General features: G+C 51.0%; 1 long non-coding RNA gene across 5 annotated transcripts in view; it reads right to left on the bottom strand.

The window, feature by feature from the left end:
• Positions 1–2,747: 2,747 nt before the first annotated feature.
• Positions 2,748–17,790, bottom strand: part of LOC104852603 — a 29,476-nt gene continuing 14,433 nt past the window's right edge. The window contains exons 2-6 of one of the 5 annotated variants that reach the window (XR_777535.1): positions 17,361–17,479; positions 11,626–12,810; positions 4,616–4,684; positions 3,568–3,620; positions 2,749–2,785 (exon numbers count right to left, since the gene is read on the bottom strand). This is a non-coding gene — a long non-coding RNA (uncharacterized LOC104852603). The other 4 variants (XR_777537.2, XR_002024907.1, XR_777534.1 and 1 more) reach the window with 4 other exon arrangements.

The following is a 17,790-nucleotide window of genomic DNA, read 5'->3' as shown; positions in this document are numbered from 1 at the left end:
TGTGAAGCTGGACAGAGTCACTGTCTGATAAGATCTTGACACACTCTGGGGCCAGGATTGACTGGGGTCTGAGTTCCTGTTATTCCCATAAGGCAGAGGACTGGAGTCACAGGTGGCCCTCAGCTACAGCTGACGTGTCCCAGGCAAGCGGGCACTGACTCCTGTCTCAGCCCAACATGCTACAGATGACAGGGCCAAGGCACGGCGGGGGGGGAGCTCTGAGCACAGAGAGCATAGAGCGACAGGGACGTGCTGTCTGAGGAAATAGCTCACTCTGGAGCCTGGACAAGAACTTGAAGTCAGAGAGGCCCTAGTGCCTGAGCAAGGCTGAGAAGCTCAGAAGTGGCAGGTTCTGCTCTGCCTGGAGGTGGGGCTGGGGCACCTGGGGACCAGAGCCCACCCATGGCCCAACAGTGGGGAGTTTGGGTGGGAAGCAGAGGCCCCACTCATTTCTGCAGGGTGGATCTGTGCTGGTGCAGGCCCTCGACCCCCTCCCTGACTGTCTCTTCCTGAGGTGCCCCAGCTTGGTGAGATTTAGGACTGGGCCTGGATCCTGCTTAAACCAGATGCCCCTGGCTCAGGCTGGAAACACAGGCCTGGAGTTGGCAAGTCATAACTTCTGTCCTGACTGGAAGACTGGCCATGTCTTGTCCTTGAAGCTGCTGGTTTTTCTTTTCTCCCTCATCTTCCTCCTTCTTCTCTTACTTCTCCCTTTCCTTCTTCCTTTTTTCCTCCTCTCCTTTGTTATCCCCTTTCTTTCTTCCTCTCCTCCTCCTTCCTTCCCCCCAACCCCACTTTCTGTCTCCCCCTTTCTGGTACTAGGAATTGAATCCAGGACCCTTGAACTGAGCTTCATTTCCAGCCCTTTTGATTTTTTTTTTTTTTTTTTTTTTTTTTTTTTTTTTTTTTTTTTTTTTTTTTTTTTGAGATAGGTTCTTGCTAAGTTATTGTGTTGTCCAAGCTGGGCTTGAACTTGTGATCTACCTGCCTCTGCCTCCCAGAGTGCTGGGACTGTATGTGTGTGCCACCACCCCTGGCTCCAGTTTCTTGTCAGCAGCATGAGGTGGAGGGAACCTCTTTCCCAGGGCAGCCATCAGGGGTGACGCCCTGGACCCAGAGCTGGCCTGGGTCTGCTCTGGCAGAGCAGTGAATCTCCCGGCCTACGGTGCCCTCCAAGGCTGGGACTGGGTGTGGCATGGTACAGCACGGCGAGAAGCCCAGGGGCTGGGATGGGTGCTGATTGGAGTTCGGGCATCCAGTCCTCTCCTCCAACTCCACCTCCCTCCTGCTTTGCTTTCAGGAACTGGCGCCAGGGTGCCCTGGCACGGCAGCGAGTCCTACGGGCACTGATTGGAGCTGGCAGTCTTGGGCTCTCCTGACACCTGCCCCAGCGGGCAGCACAGAGGAGAAATGGGTCAGGGGAGCAGGGGGCAGGGGCACCACCTGTACCCGCTTATTGTGTGTCACCATGCGGGTACCTTTCCCACTGATTATCTCCACTGCTGAGCTCTGGAGGTGCGAAGGGCAGGTGATGAAATCCAGACAGTTTGAATCTTCCTGGCCTCTGTGCACTTCTCCATTTTTGCCACCTCGTCCTCTCCTCAGTGACACCCTGGGCTGCTTCCGTCATGGCCTCTTAGGCCTCTCTGCCCCGCCCCAAGCCACTGTCCTGTCATGATTCACCAGCTCGAGCTCCCCCGCCACCCTGGAAAGTGAGTAAAACTGGACACGCATGTTTAAATACTGTGTTGTTTCTCTGATGTGAGAGACCAGAAGAAGAAATAAGGACCAAAATGCATAATAGATACTGGGAAATGGGAAGAAAGTGTTCAAATGGGAAGGGTAACAAGGGGGAAGGGATAAGAAAAAAACTGAATAGGAAATTTGGTCTCTTGCTGCATTGTCTGCTGGATGTGACGATCACAAGCCTGAGTGCTCTGACTTCACTCCTGACTCTGCCATTGGCCTCTCAGGGACTCAGGCCAAGATATTCTCAGTGGCCTCAGTTTTCCCAGCAGTAACTGAGGCAGCTGTCCCAGTGAGGGTCTGAATAGGAGTTGTGGGAAAAGCATGGGCACTGGAGGCAGGAGGCTGGGCTTCTCCTGAGCCCCCACTCCTTGGGAAGCTGGGCCAGGCCTTCCCTGCGGGGTCTGCAGTGCCCCCTCTGTCACAGGCAGTGCTGGCCTCTGGGCTCTCCAAGGGGCCCCATCCCTCTGCCCACATGTCCCAGGTCTCTGACACTAGGTCCCTCATTTCTTGCAGCAGGCAATTCCAGGATGCGTTTGTCTCCTCTCCGTCCTCCGGACTCATCCACATTTCTCTCTAGGAATACCGAAGGCCTTTAATCACCATGGCTCCTAGGCAGCTAGAGAAGACTTGGCCAGCAGGAGCTTGTATTGCATTATCTCAAACAGACAAATTAACGTTGTGCTCACAGCCCACCTCGAAAGCCCAGCTGATTTTTCTGACTATCCCTACATACCCTGAATATCTACGTCACAAACCACTAAGAATCTCTCTTAAGATGCAGTTTATGATTTCTGTGCTACAGGAAGTGGCGAGGAGGGGAGAGAGCAGGAGGCAGTGGCTGGCAGCACTGAGTGCAAATGCCACATCCATGTCTGAAGATTGGCCAGTGCCCTTTCTTTCTGACACTGATGACTCGGGTGCCAGGTGTGGTGACGTAAGCCTGTAATTCCAGCACTCAGGAGGATCAACACAGAGTTTAAGGCCAGCCTGGGCTACACGGTGAGTTCAAGGCCAGCCTGAACTGCACAGCGAGAACCTGTCTCAAAAATAAAAAAAAAGAAACCCAATAAATAAAGGCTCAGGAAGTGAATGGTTGTGACCCCTTATCTGTAATGACGCCTTACATGAGTCATTGGGGTAAACAATCCACACGGACTTCTGTTTGTCTTTCCTTTGCTCACAGTCACACAGCCCCAGGAACTGCGCTCTGGCCCCTGCGTTTTCGAATGGGACACATCTGCTCCCAGGATTCCCTGTCTGCCTCCCTGGGCAGGGGTCACTCAGGCCAAGTGTGGCCCTGCTCTCAGTCCTCGGTGTCCTTTCTACCTTTTCTGTCCATGATGGGCATTTCTGGGCTACCTTAGACTCCCTCACCTACTTTCTTCTGTGGTTTTCAAGTTTCCTAGAAGATATTTTCGCTCACACTGTTAGGGAGATGCTGGCAATAATGCGCAAGACATCCAACAACGCGCTGAGGGGTATGACCCACGGGGAGAGGGCTGGGCTGCACTGTGGTGCCGGTCACACACCCGTGCCAGGCTCCTCAGCTGAACTGTTGTCACTGGTGCACCCCTGCACCCAGCAGCCAGGAGCAAGAGCCTAGATGTCAAGGCCGTCTGTGTTTTATGGTAATTTGTATTCCCACCAGTGTTCCTGTTCCTGCTTCCTCCGTGGGCTGGACTAATCAGACTGGAAACATGATCTGTCATGGGCTCAGTCCTGTGCCCTCTACCCTACAACCTGACTCCGGGCACACTGGGCTTTGCTTCTTCCCTTAGCATCCCTGACATCCCCTCGGGGCTGTGACATTTTTATCACCTTCACGCTCTTCTTTCTCCTGATGGCTCACATCCTCCAGTAGCTTTCTGTTCCTATCAAGCAGAGATCATTACACTTGTGTAGTTCCCTGCCTCTTTGCCCCTAAAATAGTAAAAGGGGTGGGGAGGGTCCACGCGGCTTCCTTTTCTCCACTGCCCGCCAAGGAGAGTACTCCTTTCCTAGAAGAAATATACAGCCCTCCCCACACCCCCTACAATGCCCTGGGGACATCCCCGACCCCACCACCCCATTGTGACCGGAAGTCCACTGTTTACACTGGACTGAGCAGAGCCCGCTTTGGCCCTTTCTACAGTGTCCTAGCTAACCTGGCTCACTCCCACGACTCCAGTCACTACTGCTAAACTGGTAAGGCCTCATCTCCAGCCTAGAACCCCTTCCTGATCCTCAAATCCACCACCCAGGATTCCCCACACCACATGCCCCCACCCTGAGCATCCTCCTGAGGTGCTGGCCCCCATCTTTCCCCTCTCCCTCCCCTAATTAGCAGCCATATCTGCGAATGCAGCCTTGGAAGTCCGCTTCACATACAGCCTGTCTTCTCCACACCCAGGCCTCCACTTCTGGTCCAGGCCTCCTCCCCTATCCCAAGGCCATCCCAGCAGCCCCTTGCCCAGCTCCTGGTACTACAGCATTCACTTCGATCATGCCATCTCCCCCGGCTTAAGATCCCTTAATCTGTCTGTAACTCAATTTAATTAGAGTTCTGCAAGAATAAATGTAATGTTTGCACACTGGGCTATCAGATAACCACAAAAAGGGCAGGGATGAAGGCCAGGGTACCTTGACTCATGGCATCATAATTCTCATGTTTTGCTTTATTTTCTTGTGTTTATGTTTTGCTTTGCTTTGTGGTATCAGTGATGGAACCCAGGGCCTTGCATATACTACGCAAATACCCTCTCACTGAGCCACAGTCACAGCCTGCACAGAGATTTTATGTTTCTACTTTTCCTGATGAATCTTTCTCACTCTTTCCTAATTCAAACTCATTTCCCCCAGGGAACAGGCAACCAACTGGTCTACTCACCACTCCCAAGCTTTAAATTCATGGTCTTTGTCTAGCTGTTATCCTCCATTCCAGCTGCCTCCTTTGGCTCTAGGTTAAAAGAAAAAGAAAAAAAAAAAAAAGCAAACCCAGTTACAGTCGCTTGCATGAGGGACCAATCAATTATACCAGGTAGTGGGTGCAGTCAGTGGGGAAAAGTCATAAAGCTGCTGCTTCCAGGCCTCTGAGAAGGGCTGCCCTGGACAGGCTGAGCAGACATGGCGGAAAGGCCAGGGTTAGGGTTAGGGTTAGGGTTAGGGTCAGATTTAGGCGAAGATCAGGTTCAACTTGGTGCCTCTTTCCTAAGATGAGAAAACAGACCAAACTTGGTGCTCAGAAGCAAAGCTTTCCTGGGAGCTTCATTCGAGGACGAGCCATCACGCAGTCCCGGCCCTGGAGGCCCCGTCATGAAGTGGACAATGCCTGCTACTACGGTTTTGCAAAGCCACCAAGTACAGGAAGATTGCCACCTGCAGAAGCTTTCTGACCCTGCTTCCTGTACATTCCTATGTTGGTTGCTGGTCAGGGCTTCCACCCTCCATCCAGCACAGCCAGCCTAATGCCAAGGCGTTGACAGGTGTCAGGCAGGTATCAGAGGGAGCCTTGTTCCGCCACAGGGCACCAAAGTCACTGTTCTGTACTCCTGTGACCTTGATGGACGCTTAGGACTCAGGATCCAGCTCTAGACCGGCCGCACCTTGGGAATTCACTCTGGTCCTCCAGGCAGGCTCCTCTAGGCTGTGGGCACCTGAGGTTAGCTGCTGCCTGTGTAACCTTTGCCTCCCAGCAGGCAGCACTGGGCCCACAGGCACTGGGAGCTCTGTGACATGGACTTGATGTGCTGCAAAGCTTGGGCCTGGGGGCCTCTGATTAAAAAATATGGTATTGCTTCCATGCCTTATTTGATCATCCCCATTTCCCTTTGGAGGAAAACTGAGGTTCTGAGTGGTTAAGTGACTTTCCCAAGGCCAAAGAGCAGGTCAGAGGACCGCATGACTGTGCCATTGCTGGCTACCATCAAAACCAGGCTGCCCTGTGAGGCCACTCATTTTAAAACTCTGGGAATCTGAGCCTGCATGTCCCAGGCAGGGGGCAATAGCAACATGGTGAACAGGAAACTCCACAGGGCTTGGGCTCAGCCTGGTGATTTGTGAAGAGTCAGTTCAGTAACAGCAAGAATCTTGTACTTGTCATCGAGGAATGGAAATTTAAAACACAGAAAGGCTGGGTGCAAAGCTCGGTGATAAGAGTGCTTGCCTGGCACACACAAGGCCCCTGGGTTTCATCCCTAGCACTGCAAGGAAGGAAGAGCTATGTGCACCATCATGGGACATATGTCCAATTATGTTGCAAAGATTCAGCACATTACCCCATGGGTCCCAGGCCATGTGAGCCACAGGAGAAAACCAGGGCTCTGTGACCTCCAGCCATGTCCCCAGGGTAGGGCTCAGCCTTCCAGGCCATTCTCAGGTGTCCTTCCTGCAGCTCAGGGGCTCAGACATGGTGGTTAGTGGTCCATGTAAGGGGCTGCATTGCCTACCTGGTAGTGAGGGAGGCTCTGCCTCAGGCTCCGTGCTGGGCACTGGTCACCTGGCCATCCTCCAATCCTGAGCTCAGGGGCAGCTGCCGGCCCCGGGCTCCTGCCAGAGCCACCTCTTCCCTCCCTGCCCCCTAGGATCCTAGGAATCAGAATGTCCCAGTTCTTACCACAGTACCACACCTGGATATTGGGGTCTCTCAAAAACCTGCTTGATTTCACGCCAGAACTACTGAACATAGCACTTTCTGATTGGTCTGTGCACGTGTTCTCGAATCTCTCTGATTGCAGGACATGCCCAGTTGCTCAGTCTGTTTCCTCAGTCTCTGTCCTAGCCATGCCATCCCCATCGCTTCCTTGGAAGGTGCCACAGCCCCACTCCCTGGTCTCTTGTCTCTACTCTGGGGTCCCCACCTCCCTGCACACCACACCAGGCTCAGAGCTGTCCTTCTCCCCATGGGATGTGAGCAATGGGATCTGTGTGGGGGAGCCCTTCAGGACACGCTCCCAACTCCACAGCAGGACTGAGTGGGCATCTCAGCATGGTGAGAAGTCTCAGGCCCACCTCTGATCTCCTGGATCTGGATTCAAATTTCTAACTGTTTTGGTGGGGCAGGTGGGCACCTACTGCTGGCCCTGCCCCATCACCTCAGTGGCCCTGGCCCCCAGCAATGCCACTGCCAGGCTGATCACTGTGGCTCCCTCTGATGTGGGATGACCCTACCTGGCCACACAGCCAGACAGTGGGGACAGCTGTACTGATACAACAATGGCCACCATACGCAGGGCTGACAGGCAGGTAGGAGAATCTCAGGTGACAGAAGGAGCAGCCGACACATCTAAAGCCACCAGGCAGTGTTAGGGACCTGACACCACCATCACAGGCTGCATTTTCCTGGTGCTTCTTGGCTCTTAAAGACCTTATGCTCTTATCTTTAGTTTCCCTTCCCCCTAAGGCCACAGCGGTCTGGAGAGGTTAGACCTTTTTCTCCAGGACCAAACCATAAAGGGCAACCTGGCCTGTGATAGGTTAAAGGTAGCCCACTCCTCATAAATAAGCAGTAGCGCACCCAAAATGATAAAAGGACCTTCCTTTCTTTGTTCTCTCTGCCCTCTCTCTTCTTCTTCCCTTTCTCCCTCTCTGCTCCGCTCTCTGAATAAAGTCTCCAGTCGGACCTCTTGGTGTGTATGTGACCTAGTTGTTGAGTGTCACTATTCCCTTTCAGGCAGTGTGTTTTACAAATTTCCTCATAAAGGCAAGAGAAAAAAGCACCTCTGTCTTGCTTTCCAGAAGCCAGGGAAGTAGCCTGACCCTGTCCTGCCATCCACGGACTCCTCCCCTCCCCTCTGCATCGTGACTGGGTATCAGAAGGCTCTTTCCACAAAGTGCCCAGGCCCTAACCAACCCCCACAGTAGCCTGCAGCTGGACTTTACCCCGTTTCCTCCCAGACTGCTTGTTCAAAATAATAAGTTAGGGGCCTGGGGTTTAACTTAGTAGTGCCACGGCCTGCCTCACAAGCGCAAGGACCTGAGTTTGATCCCCAGTACCAAAAAAAGATATTCATAGACTGAAAAAAAAAAATCAAAGGATGCAAAGTGCTAAGTTAACCAGCACATAGCTTACCTTGTGGTTAAGAATAAAGGCCAAGACATGTTATGCTGTGGCCCTAACCATGAGGATAGGAATTTCCTGCCGGATTGCAAAAATTGGATTTTAATCTAATTTATAATCTGCTTCTGTACCCCTGTGCTTGCTCAAAGATGAGATCATGACATTCTATTGTGTGTGTGTGTGTGTTTTCCCCCCTTTAAAAACTGCGATTCCCTGCTTCATTGGTACCAAGGAAGATGGGAGCATGAGCTCATCCTTGGTCACCGACAATTAAAAAATCTGGACATTTGTGTGGTGTGATTTTTTTTTTTTTTTACTGAGACAGCTATAACAGCGTGGGATGGGTGTGCGTCGCAGCCGAATGGGACAGTGGAGATCAGTACAGCTTTGGTACAGGCTGTGACCCTCCTGGCCCCTTGTGCTCTCTGGGCCTCGGTTTGCTTTGCAGGAAAGTGCAGGCAGGCAAGAAGAGGGACACTCCTCCTTCTCTTTGGGGAGGCCCTGGATTCTAAGCAGCCAGGCCTGGGCTTCTCTGTGGCTCTAGGCACAGTGGGCCACTGGAAGCCGAAGGCCAAGATTGCATTTCAGTTGCAACTCCAGCACTCCCCAGCTGCGTCCCCGGACCCCTCAAGCTCTTCTAAATGGGATTTTAATGGCATGTTTATACGGCAGTCTCTGAGGACTCTGGCTCCTCCACTGCCTGGCTCACAGGAGCCCTGGCTTAGCTTCTTTCCCCTTTCGTTTTCTTTACATGAATATCACAGGCAGCTTTGAAAATAAATCCCTGAAGCATTTAGGATGGGGGAGGGGACAGGACACAGCCGACACAATGCAGGCCCAAGTTCCACAGCCTCGCAGATGTCTACAGCTCCCCACACTGCCCAGTCCCCTGCAGGAGTTGGGGAGCCTGGGAGGCCTGCTGAACCTCACCCCAAAGAGCCTCCTGCCACCACATGGCTGAGGGGGAGGAGAAGGGTGGAAAGGCCCTGAACTAGCCTGGGCTAGGTGGATACTCAGGAAGGCTACCCAGGGGTAGCCTTGGTCACAACAGTGAGGCAAGAGATGAGGGTGCAGCTGACAGGCTGAGCAACTGGGCATGTCCTGCAGTCACAGAGAGTCAGGACACATGCACAGGCCAATCAGAAAGTGCTATCTTCAATTCTGGCAAGAAATCAAGCAGGTTTCTGATAGGATGGCCTAGATCTAATGTCAGCTGAAGAATGAGGGATACAAAGACGTTCATCATTAACCCCATGGCCACTGCGAACTCTCAGTGGCCTGCTCTCACTCTGCTGAACATACTTCTTTCCCTACTTGTAATAAATGTAAAGCTTCACTACCTTTTTCGCATGTCTTGCCAAATTCTTTGTTCAGGACGCCAAGAACCTGGAGTCTACAGAATGCCAGAACCTGGCAACAGTGACACAAAACAGACTCTGTTTCCTTGTTTTACAGAAGAGGAAACTGAGGCTTTGGGGAGCTTTGTTAGTTTAAAGCCTCCCCCTCCTCCCCACAGCAGTTAAACTTCTGTTCTGGATTTAAAACCCGCTAACTTCCTCATTCCATCCCAGCACAGCTCCGCCCTCCATCCCAGGTGTAACAGTTGTGGGCCTGGGTTGTAATCTACTTCACACCCCTGACATGCTGCTGTACACTACTTGTCAGGCTATTTAATCTTTCGACCTGGATTGCTCATCTCCGAGTCTCTATCTACCTAGCAGTCTTAAAGGTCTCCCAGCTCCTTACAGTAGAGCTGGAATTAGACCAGGTCAGGCCTCAAGGCCCAGCTTCTCTGCCACAACACCTGTCTGCCTCGTACAGCCTTTGTTACCTGGAAGTCTGCTTCTAAAAGCAGCTCTCCAGCTAAACATTACCGGATTCTGGGTTGCTCCCCTCTCCTTGTGGAGTTAGAGTCCAGGTTCTCCTCATCTTGAACAAAGCAAGCAAAAGCAGAGGGAAATTTTACTCAAGAAAGTAAAAGTGAAAAGTAGGGGGGAAACTGAGTCTGCTGAGCGAGTGAGCTTGGGCTAAGAGCAAAAGAGGGTAAGAGCAAAGATAAAAGTACACATTGCGGTTCGAGACCAGCCTGGGCTACATAGTGAGTTCCAGGTCAGTCTCAACTACATAGTGAGACCCTGTCTCAAAAAATCAAAAACCAAAAAACAAAAACCCCAAAATAAAAGTACACGCTGAAAGGGAATAGTGACGCTCAACAACTAGGTCACATACACACCAAGAGGTCCGACTGGAGACTTTATTCAGAGAGCGGAGCAGAGAGGGAGAAAGGGAAGAAGAAGAGAGAGGGCAGAGAGAACAAAGAAAGGAAGGTCCTTTTATCATTTTGGGTGCGCTACTGCTTATTTATGAGGAGTGGGCTACCTTTAACCTATCACAGGCCAGGTTGCCCTTTATGGTTTGGTCCTGGAGAAAAAGGTCTAACCTCTCCAGACCGCTGTGGCCTTAGGGGGAAGGGAAACTAAAGATAAGAGCATAAGGTCTTTAAGAGCCAAGAAGCACCAGGAAAATGCAGCCTGTGATGGTGGTGTCAGGTCCCTAACATGCACTGTGTCTGAGAAATACAGCTTGAGCTATTGCGGAAAGCTATGGTTGCACGCCTCATGGATGCCTTTCTTTCCTACGATCCAAATCTCCTGGAAACCTGCGAGAACATCTACATATGGGTCCTGAGAGGCAGTGCTGGGATCCCACTCCTCAGTCTGATGACTTCTTCCTATTGAAAATCTGCTGGAGGGCTGGGGTTAAGTCACGTGCAGGGCTTTGGGAGCTGCTCTGCGCCTGTGTCTGGGATCTTGTAGTTAACTGGTCACATACATTTCCCCAGCCAGGTTGTAACACATCCGAATCCCTATCTCACCCTTGCCCCTTCCCCTTGGCCTGGGCAGGAGGAAGAGGCAGGGAGTGCTTGCTCTTCCCAAGACAGCACTGGAGAGAAGACCAGGCTCCATTAACCCTGTGACAAATGGTGGAAGAATACGATCACCTGACCAGGCCAAAGGAAGGCAGCGAGGTACAGGTTTTCTTCACCTGGGTAGAGATGGACTGAAGGCCACAAGCCCATCAGTGATGAGCAAAATAATAGCAGAGAACTTTCTAGGAGACTGGGAAAAGAGTCTTGCATGTGTGTCACAGACAGGGGTTGGAGCAAATATTTGTGGTCGGGGTCCATGCCAGGACCAGGCCGATGTGTGCATGATATTGGGTAACTTGGTGTGGGGAAGTGCTGTACTTGGTGGCCTTATCTCTTTTCTGTAACATCCTGTTCTGTGTTCTACCTGCTCAGCCTATATCTAGGCAGAGACTGAAGGAATGGTGTCCATTTGCTGAGGGCTATGATTTTTCACCGTAGCTTAGAATTTAACAATGTATTTATCAGCCATGTCATGGCCAAATCGGGCCTGACCAGCCCTAATAGTCACACAGGTGTACCCGCGTGCGTGTGCGTGTGTGTGTGCGCGCGCACACACACACACAGAACAATCACTGTTGGCTTTGCCAGCAGCCTGGGTGCAGCAGGAGAGGCTTCAAACTCTCTAACATTTTTGCTCCCAGCCCCGGACTGTCCAGGTGCAGCCTTATTAGTGCAGATGACACACTGGGGTGGTGTGAGGCCACTCCCCCTCCCTTCCCTTGAATTTGGGCAACACCCTGTAGTGAAACAGGAAAGCTCAAGATGGCGGCACTTTGGTTCAGACTGCCAAGGCAAGGGGATCTGGAGGCAGTGGTTTCTGTGTCAATAGAACCCAGCACAGACACATCTCCCATCACCCCCATGTAAATAATTTCTGTAGCCAAGATCAAGCTGGCCAGGGTAAATAACTTACATAACCAAGGTTGTCATCCAAGGACTGTTGTGTGGGCTGGCTGGAGGCTGAGGACTGCCTTGTGTGCACAATGGCTGATGGCTGCTCGAGCAGCTAAAGAGATGGACTAAACAGCTGAAAAAGAATATTTCATCCAGTCCATGGCTCCGTGTCTCTTTTTTGGGCTGTCCAAATCTCAAGTGAAAGTCCCCAGTGTGAAATGTGTAACAAGACAACCCCAGGGAGTAGGGAGGCTACCTCAAAGCTTCTACACTTGCTGCTCTGTGCTGCCATCTTGTGGCCTCACAGAAGCAGCTCTTACTTCTCACCCCAAGCCCTTCATGACGGCTGGACGCTGGAAAGCAAATAGCCCCTTGTGTTTATTGCTCTTTCTTTTGAAAACAACACTTTGACCATCCTTACCCAGGAGTAGATTTACAGGATATTTGGAACCCACACTACCCAAGAAACAAATCACTAGCCGGTTTACTGCACCACCAAAACGACTCTTTAGCAGGACCTATGCTGCAGCACAGGGGTGTCAGCGGGAGGAAACCCTCCTAAACCAACTAAAAAATGTAGCAGCCGCAGGCCTGTGATTGGTCCAAGTACAGATCCGTGATTGGTCTAAGTGGGTGCAGGACACAGCCATAGTTGTCATGGTAGCGACCCAGTGAGGGGGCAGGGCTGGTACCTGGGAATCTTCTGGAAAGCTAGGGGGACGGGGCTGTTAACAATAGGGCCTGATCCACCCTTCCTCACTCCCTGATTTTAGCCACACCACATGCCCCTCCCCCTCCTTCAAAGTGGCAGCAGCCCTTCCTAAAGTGGGAGTGGGGAGAAGCTTCCTGCTGGGTTGAACTGTACTCCTGTTAGAGGGGAGAGGAGGAAAGTGGCTGTTAGATAACCCCAGAAGTCACTGGAGCAAGTTGTTCCAGTTCGTGGGGGTGGAGCAGGGGGAGGGCTGGGGGAGGGCCAAGCTGTGTCCCCCTCCAGCCATGGGGCACTAGAAAAAGCTGGAAAGTCAGGTGCTTCTCCTCTATCTCAGCGTGGGCTAGTTTGGTCATTCCCACTGGCCAGGGGCAGGGTTCCAAAAGATGTTCCTCTTTGAGGGACTAGTCAGTCAGTTGTCTCAGAGGCAGTTGAATCTTCACGGAGCCGGTGTCATCATCCTGCACAAAACGTCCCAGCCTAGTGGTCAGAGCCCTAGGGTAGGGATAATGGACATGAGGCACTCCGTGGCTCTTGAGGAAGCACAGGACAGGGGCAGAAAAGAGGGAAACAGAAAGAAAAAGAAACCCTGCGGCAGCACCCACGGGTAATAGGCCGAGTTATGTCTGTGTTGGCCTCAGATAAAAATCTTTTTAAGCAATCAGTGTATGCATGTGCAGAACTTAGTAGGCTGAGCCAAGGGTTGAGACAGCAGAGGGGACAGACAGTGGGAGGACAGAGACGCAGACCTTTCACCCCACTTTAGTCACCCTGATGTCTGGAGGCTCAAGTGAAGTCAGAGTTTTCAGGAGTGGCCTTCAGATCATTATCATAACCAGTATCTGGAGCGAAGCTTGGGGGAAGCGAATCAACCCGCGCTGACCTTTAGAACGAGTCATCTTTAAATTGTCTAAGAGAAAGTAAGGCTGGAGAGCTTACCCAGGACTACACATCCTGCTGCTGCAGTTTTAACAGGGCCTCCTACCAGGTCTGTTAAACACGCCATGCATAAAGGATACTTGTTTACTGTGCCCAAGGATTATTTGGTCATCCTAGCCTTCTACCCTACCACTGTGCCACCACTGTAGTCCCCAACTATCTCATTGTGACCTCCCACCTCCTCCTGGGAGCTCCACTCTGGAGCTTTCCCCTATTCCCCACTTGGGATGACTCTCCGCGTTGGTGTTTAGAAATAAGAGCAACTTTTCATACCACAAAAAGTTCTCAGATCACAGACAAGGTCATAGTGGTTGGCTTGCTTGGGATCATACAAAGGGAGGGTTGGGAAGGGATGCTGATGCAGGCCTCCTCTTCTCAGGGATGGGGGAATTCTTCCAGGCCCTGGCCCATGCTCCCCTCAGCTCCTGTATGTATCAAGGAGGGGGACTCCGGCTGCAACTCTTCTCCCAGAACATGCCCCTGACTGCAAGGCCCTGAGCAGCACTGAGAGGGTCCCCACCAAGGCATCTTGTCCACACATCTTACTTGTGCCCACCAGTCTCCTTCTGCTAGTGGAAGGGGGAGGAGCTTTGGCACCTAGGGCATGAGTGGGCTCACACTGGGTTGAGGGTGTCGTGCATTTGGAGAGCCGTAGGCCACAGGGGCCTAGAAGCACCAACGCTGGGCATGGGGGTAGGGGCAAAGCCAGCCATGAGGCCAAGCCAAGGGTCACATGGGTGGGAGGGGACTACCAGTCATGGAACTTGGGAGGTAGGGATTTACGGGAGAAGAGGGGGCACAGCACAGTGAGTATGGCCAGAGTATGCTGGGAGCTTGTTTCCCTGAACTAGGAGCTGGTCTCCCTCAACTAGAAGTCTTTTTCCATGAAATAGGAACATGTCCCCTTAAAGTCAGAGCTGGTTTTTCTCAATCCGGGGCTGGTCTCCTTTAGCTAGGAGCTTGTGTCCCCGAACTAGGTGTTTGTCACCCTGAAGTGGGAGTTGATCTCCCTAAACTAGGAGCTGCTCTTCCTTAACTAGGAGCTGGTCTCCCTGAACTAGGAGGTCATCTCCCTGAACTAGGAGCAGCTTGTCTCCTTGAGCTGGTAGCTTCCTTAAACCAGGAGTTGATACGGAAACTCGGCAGGCGAGCACTGAGAGTAATGGCTGGAGGTTGCCACTGGGAGTCAAGGGCTTTGCTGTCACTAGGGTGCTCTTTAAGACAGGTCAGAGAAGGTATAATTGTTTTGGCAGGGAGGAGAGGAAGTTCAACAGGGAGCTGTTGGAGGTTGGGCCCATGCTAGGCCATCCTGTGGATGCCACTGAGGTGGCAGGGAACTGAGTAGCAGAGTGTTGACCAAGGGGCTGGGAGGGCCGTTCTGAGCAACATGAGAAGACTTATGCAGCTGTGGTGCTGCCTTTGAGTCTCCAAGAGTATCCCTGGGATTATGCTTCAAGCCAACAACATATCAAGGAAGCATCAAAGATAAAATTAGGATATACTTCCTCCTCCGTGTGACCCCACCCTATCACCTTCACAGCGAGCTGAGTGGCCATCGCTTTGCATGTGAAGTTGGCTGGGACTGGGTTTGGGCCAAGGTATTAATTAACTCAGCCTGTCTGATAAAGACAAATATGATGACTTCTCTGCAGGATGAAGACACCCTAACATTAGATGTGGTGCCGTGGTCCCAGGTGCAGTGGTGTACCCCTGTAATCCTAGCTATTTAGAAGGTTGAGGCAGGAGGATCCATGGTCAGAGACAGCTTGTGAAATGTAGCAAGACCTCGCCTCAAAATAAAATTGAAAAGATAAAGGACTGGGTGTGCAGCTCAGTGGTAGAGTGTTTGTCAAGCAGTGTGAAGCCCTGGGTTCAATTCCCAGCACAACAGCACCACCATCAACAAAACCACCTCGTAACCAATTATAACATCAGAGTTCCCCTTTCTTTACTGCACTTGCCCAAGGAGTTGTGCAACAAGACCCCAGGAATGGCTAATCTCCTATAAGCTCCAACTCTACGAAGCTCCCTCCACCCAGGCTTGGCAACAAAGCTCTGCTCATCCAAGCCCCAGAACTAGGGCCAGGCTGTTTCTGTTACTAAAGAGCAATATTCAAGCTACAGAATACCTGATGTGTGTGTGTACTACTCTATCACGAGCACCTAGTGCCACTGCCTAACACGTGGTAGGTGCCCAATAGATGTTTGTTGAATGAGTGAATGACACAGATGGAAAGGAAAATAAAAGTGTATTTTTAATACCACTAGCTTTAAGGACACACACAAAAAAAATGCTGAGAAGTTAAGCAAACAGAGACCACTTAGCTAGGTTTCTCAAGCACCTGAGAAGCATTATTCTCACCACTGTGAGACACAGTGGTGATTAAGAGGAAGCCATGCTGAGCCGGGGCTTTGGCTCAGTGGTTCTGCCAGTTCGATTCCCAGTAACCCCACCAAAAAAAAGAGGAAGCCATGCTCCCAATGAATAGGGAACACAAATCATGTCATGCAGGAACAGGTAGGGATGGAAAGTAGAAACCTTGCGTGAATCAGGCTCTGAATGGGCCCTTACAGTCCTCAGGCTCTTTCTGTCTTCACAGATGCCATATGAAGGGAGTTTCATGACCTCCAACTTACTAGATAAGGAAATCTAATCTCAGGAACAGGACACATGAATAAAAGGAAGACCCAGAGTTCGAACTCAGGTCTACCTAAGGGCAGAATACAATCTCTTTTAGTAACGCCATGATAACCCAAGAAATAAAGGCCTGAGGAGTTGAAAGGAATAAGTTGTCTGCACACCCTCAGAGGAGGCAGGAAAAGTATGCAGTGTAGTGGGTATGAACATGAACTTGAGTCCAAGAAGTCTTGTGCACTTACTAATAACACAACTGTTACTGCTTAGATCTAAAACATCCCCCAAAAGTCTCATGTGTTCAGAGGTGGAGTTTCAGAAGATGACCGGATCATGGGGCACTGTACTCATCAGTGGACTGCTCTGTGGATGAATTCCTAGCTGAACGTGTGGTTAGGAGGTGGGGCCAAGTTGAAGCAGTGGAACACTAGGGTGTGCTCTGGGATGTACAGCACTCGCTCCGGCTCTCTCTGCTTCCTGGCCACCATGGGGTGAGCAGCTTTCCTCCACCAGGCCCTTCCACCATGCCATTTCCTGCCTTAAAGCCAGCTAACTGTGGACTGAACGCTTTTGAGTCTGAGAGTCAAATAAACCTCTCCTCCCTCAAGTTGCAGACATTAGGTATTTTGTCACAGCAATGGGGAAGTGACTAATGCAGTGGCCTTGCATGTGTTGCTACTCTGAGCCTCAGTTTTCTCATCCATACTACAGGGATAATAGCATCCCCTTCATTAACCTGCCATGGGTAGAAAATGTACTAGTACTCATAAAGCACTTGCATGGCAAATATAAAATCTGAAACAATTTTGGACAGAAAGCCCATGGTGGGTACAGAATGGGAGGAGATGTAGAGGGATGATCATTCTGGATGAAGAAAATGCCGGAGGATTGTGTATGTGAAGAAAGGCTTGAATCTGGTTCAGATGAAATCCAAGTTCACGTAGGGCAACAGTGAAAACAAGGAGGCCGAGAAAAGGGACTCGGACTTAGTGCCAAGTTGGTGTTTCAGCAGAAGGAAGATACACAGGATCAGAACTGGGGTTTGGAAAGTTAGCCTGTCAGCAGGGAACAGATTAGGAGCTTACTAAGAGTCCAGGGTCAGAAGTCACGGGCATTCAGTGCGGTGGAAAGGAGATGATGATTTATGTTGCTACGATCTGCATGTGGCTAGATACGCCCCCACTGAAGTGATAATTAAATTATTGTTGAGTAGGTGCTTTCAGTAATAGGAGCAGAGATGTTTATTAAGTACTTCCTGTGTACCAGGCACTTTGTGAAATGCTTTACAGGTCCCAATTCATTCTCTGCTCCTTCTGGAATGGATGCTGTTATTAGTCTCATTGTACAGATGAGGAAATCAGGGTTCAGAAGGAGTCGGAAGACTCAAAGCCACATAATTAGCAATTGCATGACAGGTCTTAACCTTGTGACAGGACTTAATGATATTTTTGGCTCCACAGGGCGTACATACCTGCCATTGTTCATCCTCAGTCCTTCAGACACCTCTTTCTGGTACAGGCTCCCTCAGTCAGCAATCTCTAGGACATCCTGGTACAGCTGAAATAGCCCCTGTCCCACAGTGCCACAGACCTGCATATGGAATGGAATCCTGGCTTACAACCAAGTGATGTTAAGCCTGGGCTTGTATTCTCCCTACAAGATGGAGATCACTGATCTACTTCCCAAGTTGTTGTAAGAAATCAAAGTGAAATCCTATGGAACATTTCTAGGCAGTAAATGAAACAGAATAAAAAATGTTCAGTAAGTGCCAGGCGTGGTAGCACACACCTGTAATCCCCAAACTCGGGAGGCTGAGGCAGGAGGATCACTGTGAGTTCAAGATGAGCCTGGGCTACATAGTGATTTCGAGGTCAGTCTCAATGACATAGTGAGACCCTGTC

The sequence above is a fragment of the Fukomys damarensis genome, unplaced genomic scaffold, assembly GCF_012274545.1.
Source record: "Fukomys damarensis isolate Sample0158 unplaced genomic scaffold, DMR_v1.0_HiC HiC_scaffold_23, whole genome shotgun sequence".
Classification (NCBI taxonomy): domain Eukaryota; kingdom Metazoa; phylum Chordata; class Mammalia; order Rodentia; family Bathyergidae; genus Fukomys; species Fukomys damarensis.
The sequence above is the reverse complement of the archived record's forward strand: the minus strand, read 5'-3'. Positions and strand labels throughout refer to the sequence as shown.